The following is a 6334-nucleotide window of genomic DNA, read 5'->3' on the forward strand; positions in this document are numbered from 1 at the left end:
GTCTCCCAGGACACAATAGGATGACAAAAAAAAATCCTTAACAGCATAATACAGGACATAATAGTGTCCCAAACCTCTGAAAATAGAAAGTGAAATATCAAATGAAAAAATTTGTTGATCATCTCCAAGGGAGGAAAAAAGTTTGCAAACACCAAGACAGTAACTAAATTTAACAATTTAATTCAGAAATAACAACCTCTGTGAGCAATTAGGAGAAAGGTTTCCAAAAGCAAAGTTAAGGAAATTCAAATTATATAAGTATTCTGAACCCACCAGAAAATGCAAGAGGAAATTAAATGTGTTCTGAAGAGCAGTGAAACTCAGGTAGCCTTGACCTACCTGAAGAGATAGACTTTCAATAATAAAAAAAATGTATTTGAAACATTTTTAGAAAGAAAATAAGAACTGAAGAGCTTATTTGCTTCTCAAACACACCAAACAACAGAAATGCAGTAGTAAACAAATGCAGACATCAATGACAACAGCAGCAACAGACTGACAGTAGAGATACCAGTAAAGAACTTCCTTCTAAATGTATATGGGTAAAGGTAGAAATCTGGTGGACAAGCAGTGACAAAATGGACATGGGATATTATGGGCAGAATCTGGCAATATGTTAAATATGGATGAATAATTTTTTATCACTTATGTTATAACATGGAAGGGCACATGAAAGGGATGGGGAGCAGAAGGTTAAAGAGGAGCATGTGATCTATCCAGATCCAAAAGAGGCCCAGAAATGAGAGGAAAGTGATTCTTTTAGGCTCAGGAAGAGAAGAGTCTGGATCAGAATTAGAGACATACACAAATAAAACTGAAAAGATGGAGGAAGGGAGAGGAACCACTATGCCAAGTGGTATCAAGTGAAAATGAATAAATAGGAGTTGCAAATACATGCTTTCTGATAGATACATACTATATTACAAAACAAAAACATTTAGAAAACAAAAGGGGTAAATAAGGAAACAACATTATGCTGAAAGAAACCATTGATAACAAACCAACAACAATAATAAATTTATATGTTCCAAATGCCTTAGCTTCCAAATTCATAAAGGAAACATCTTATCTACAAGAAGACACAGGCAGAAACACAATTGTGACTAGAGTCTTTAATATCCCTCTTTCAAATTTGGATAAGTTAAACAGAAAGAGAAAGGAAAGGGTAAATACAGACCTAAAAAATTGTAATTAAAAGACTTATGGTAGCTTCTACCTGGGATGACAAAAAAAAATACAGATTTATTAGCACCACATGGAACTTCTACAAAAAATTGGCCATGTAGTCAGGACACAGAGATATTATAAGCAAATATTAAAAGGCAGAAATAGTTAACACCATCTTTACAACCATGATGCAATAAAAAGAGTAATTAGTTCAAGGAACACGAACAAAAGATGCAAATCCAAATAAAAACTTAACAATGAAATCCTAAATAATAAGTGGGTCAAAGAATATATTAATAGCTATTTAAAAGAAAAGTATAATGATTGAAACATCCTACCAAAACTTCTGGGATGCTGTTAAAGTAGTCCTCAGGGGGGAAATTATATCTTTACAAATATACATTAATAACATAGTAAAAGAAAGGATTAAAGACGTGAATATGCATTTAAAGAAATTAGAGTTATCAAGTAAACAAAGCTAAGATAAACACAAAATAGGGGATAATAAAATTAGAGGGGAAATATATAAATTGAAAACATGAAAAATTCAAGTATTAAATAAGACTCTGAAAAGACTAATAAAATTTATTTTAACAGCTAATCTGATTAAAAAGAGTGTAGAAAATCAAATCAATAAAATAGAAAATAAGTAAAATGAAATCACAGCAAAATCAGAAGAAATAAAAACAATAATCAGAATACATTATGCAAAGTTACATGTTAATAAACTGAGGAAACAAAAGTAATAGAGGAATACTTTCTAAATTTATGAAATGCTGAAACTATTAAATGACCAGATAGAGATCTGAAATTACCCCCAGTTTCAGAAAAGAAAATAGATCTACCTGTAAAGTAATTCCCAAGGTGGCAGGGGGAGGGAATTCTTGGTCCTGATGGATTCACAGGCAAATTCAATCAAACTTCTATTTTTCTATAGAACTTTCAAAGAATAATTAGTACCCATACTTTATAAATTATTCTCAAAAATTAAGATAGTACCCTACCAGAAACCTTTTATGAGAAAAATATAATCCTTATACTAGAGCCAAGGAAAGAGACCACAGAAGGAAAACTATAAGCCAATAATATTAATATACATTGATTCAAAATCTGACAAAATTTTATCAAACTACAGAAATTTACCCAAGAAATCATTCATTATGATCAGGTGAGATTTATATCAGGAATATAAGGATGGATCAGCATTATAAAAGCAATCAACATAATCACATTAAAAACCAAAATACCAGAAACTACATGATCAGCTCAATAGATAGAGAAAAGGCTTTTGAAAAAATACAACCTTCTTTTATTCTTTTTAAAAAACCTACTAAGTATAGGCATACTGGGACTTAAAAATATATATCATAAAATGTATCTTTATAAATTCAAAAGCAAGTATTATATGCAATGAGGATGCACTAGAACCATGTTGACAAACCTATGACATGCATGCCAGAGGGGGCTATTCCCCTCTCTCTTTCTCCATATGCCTGAGGACATTTCTCACATCACCCACCTTTCTGCCCAGCACCCCAATGGGAGTGCTTTCTCCCTCCCCTATCTGGGGTAAGGCAGGGTGCTCACAAATGGCATAAGGGTTGTAATTTTGGCACTCAAGTCTCTAACAGGTTAACCATCACTGCACTAGAATCTTTTCTAGTTGAGGACTGTATACCTACTTTCTCCAGTATTTTTTAGGTAGTTCCGGAAGTGCTAGCAACAGCAAAAAGAAAAGAGAAGGGGATTAAAGGCATACAGAGAGATAAAGAAGAGAAAAACTATCCTTATTTGCAGGTAATATGATGATTTACTTGAAAAATCTTAGGGGATCAGCAAAGATACTAATTGAGATCATTAACAGCTTCCAGGATGTTTGAAGCTACAAAAAAATCCTCAAAAATCAGCAGCATCTCTATATAACAATTACAAAGCACAAGAAACAATATTAGAAAGGGAAATCTCATTTGCAATAACTTCAAAATTCATAAAATATCTGGGGATAAAAAGTCGTCTTCTGAAAAATCACTCTCCTTAAAAGCACTTACAGGACCTTATGAAAGCTGAGTAGGGAAGAGTCAAGAGTCAGCTGTGATGCTTGAACCTCTTGCTGCTGCCTCAACTATTTCCTCACAAGTGGTGACTGACAAGAGGGTTAGAACAGGTGCCACGACAGCCTATTACCAAAGGCCAAAGAAAAGAAAGCCAAAGAAATAGGAAAATCAAGCCTGCAATTTAGCCCTCAGATAGCTTGGAGATGAGCAAATCCCTTTGGATGCTGCAGTGCTACAAGACAGACACCCATTCCAAGGCACTATTGCCAGTCAGGTGAAAGTGTGGCTGAACAACTGGAATGGAATAAAATTAAATTAAATCAACAGAACCCACGGAGGAGATTTGGCTCCAATTTGCTAAGTGAAGCTTTCTGATTATTCAGAAAAATATCTAGAAAATTTCTTCTGGTTTTATTAGCTGATGGAGCACAAGCTACTGTTAGGGTAGTCATGGGGTGAATGATTAATTCAGCCAGGAAATTGAGCAGTTCACAAGCTAGCCATGAAGCGAAATCCACCAATGTCCTTAAAAGTAAAACATGAATTTAGCTCCTGGATATCACATGATTTAAAAGCGAACAATTACTGGAAGAATATTTAACTGCAAACTAAAAGATTTTTAAGTTCTCTAAAGCACTTGACAATATGAAGCTTTGAGGTGGATTTGAGAAAATAACCCTAAATGATTTTGCAACTAGGTGTCTCTGCCTTTAGTCTCTAATTTCCTTCAATTTATCTTATATTCAGCAGTCAAATAAATTGTCCTAATGCACAAGCATAATCCTGTCATTCCATTGCTTAAAAACCTACAATGAATTTACTACCTTGCCCACTTACTTCAGTTAGGTGGCACGGTGAGTGCCCCATCTGGAATCAGGAAGACTCATTTTCCTAAGTTCAAATGTGGCCTCAGACATTTGCTAACTGTGTGACCCTGGGCAAATCACTTAACCCTGTTTGCCTCAGTTTCCTCATCTGTAAAATGAGGTGGAGAAGGAAATGGCAAACCTCTCCAGTGTCTTTGCCAAGAAGATCCAAAATGGAAAGAATTGGACAGGACTGAAAACTAAACAAGAAACAACTATTCTATTCCTTATCCTAGCATTGAAGGCTTTCTACAATCTAACTCCAACCTACTTTCCTGACTTATCAACATTCTTCCTTTCATCCTCTGTATCCTAGCCAGATAAAACTACTCATCATCTCCCATGTACAAATGATCTCTCTTACTAACTTTTCCACCTCCTTGCCTTTTACTAATTCTGTTCCCTATGCCAAGATTGACTTCTCTCTTGTCTTTTTTTAATTATCATCTAAAGCATCCTTCAAGGCACCAATGTAATTGTTAATCTTTCTTTTTAAACCCTCACCTTCTGTCTTGGAATCAATAATGTGTATTGGTTCCAAGGCAGAAGAGTGGTAAGGGCTAGGCAATGGGAGTCAAGTGACTTGTCCAGGGTCACACACCTGGGAAGTGTCTGAGGCCAGATTTGAACCCAAGACCTCCCATCTCTAGGCCTGGTTCTCAATCCACTGAGCCACCCAGCTGCCCCCCATATTGTTAATCTTAAAGCTCTATAGAAATATGAGTTATTGTTAATGTTGAATTATTTGGGGGAGAATAATATTCCTGCAGTGTATAAAATGGATTAAAAAGATGAAAAGGGGGCAGCTGGGTGGCTCGTTGAATTGAGAGCCAGGTCTAGAGACAAGAAGGTCCTAGGTTCAAATCTGATCTTGGAAACAATACATAGTGTTGATTCTAATGTGGAAGGTAAAGGTTGTTGTTGTTTTTTTTAATTAGCTGAAGACATGAAGTTAGTAGATCATGTAGGAGTTGGTCATAATAATCTAATCACAGGTGATAAAGGGAAGCAAGAAGAGGAAATTAAAGAAATGAACAACTAGCTAAGACATTGCTTGTAGACTTGGTAACCAACTGGAGGTGTGGGAAGGGAGAGAAGGAAGTATTAAAGATGGCCCCTGAGGTTTCTATCCTGAAAAGATTATTGAATGATGATGATATGTTAGATAGATAGATAGAAAGATAGATGGATAGAGACAGACAGAGAGATAGATGGATAGATGGATGGATGGACGGATGGATGGATATATAAGTAGGGAGAGAGAGAGAAACAAATAGGCAGATTGATAGATATGGTGATAGATATATCTATATATACACATATGAGTACATATGTAAATATGGATGTGTAAAAGTATATAAATACTATGGTACATATATGCACACAAATTATATTGTGTTTGTATATACAAATTTGTTTTACATGTGTATAAACATATCTGCATACATGGGTTGTAAGGTTATATATATGAATAATGGGCATATATATTGGTACACATGTATATATATGTATTTGTACATATGCCTGTATATGCATTGTGTACATATGTGTATACATATATATTAATGTGAGTGCATGTACATATATGTGGGGGCATATATACTTCCATCTGTCTATGTGAAGCACTGTTCAATGCTTGGGTACAAAGATGAACCACAGAACAGTCCTGCCCAAAGGAAGCTTCACTCTACTAGGGAGAAGCAACATGTAAATTGGAAAGTATATAAATGGTCATTTGAAGAAGGGAGGATTTAATGAGGAACCTTAAAAACAAAACAGCTAGGGACTCCCCCAAATAAAGGGCAGTCCTCTACAAGGCTTGGAGATGGAGTTTGGAAGGGAATGGCTTTTCTTCCCAGGATTTCTGTATCATTAAGCATCTTGAAGGCTGGGACCATGTCAGTTTTCATCTCTGTACACTCTGAGGAAGGGAAAATAGAGGGAGGACAGAGACTCAAGCTTTACTTAGTACAAGAAACTCCTGTTCAGGCTAAGAGTTTCCTGAGAATGTGGAGAGGTTAAGCAACTTTTCCAGGGTCCTATATCCTGTAGGTGTCAGACTCAAACCCAGGTCATCTCTCATCATTGGAAGCCAAATCTCTTTATTGTATTATCTCTTAACCTTGCACATAATACACTTAAGGAAAGCTTATTGAAGGGCAGGTAGGTGGGTCAAGAAATAGAGAGCCAAGCCTGGAGATGGGAAGCCTGTGTTCAAATCTGGCCTCAGATACTTCCTTGCTGTGT

This window comes from Monodelphis domestica, chromosome 8, assembly GCF_027887165.1.
Source record: "Monodelphis domestica isolate mMonDom1 chromosome 8, mMonDom1.pri, whole genome shotgun sequence".
NCBI lineage: Eukaryota > Metazoa > Chordata > Mammalia > Didelphimorphia > Didelphidae > Monodelphis > Monodelphis domestica.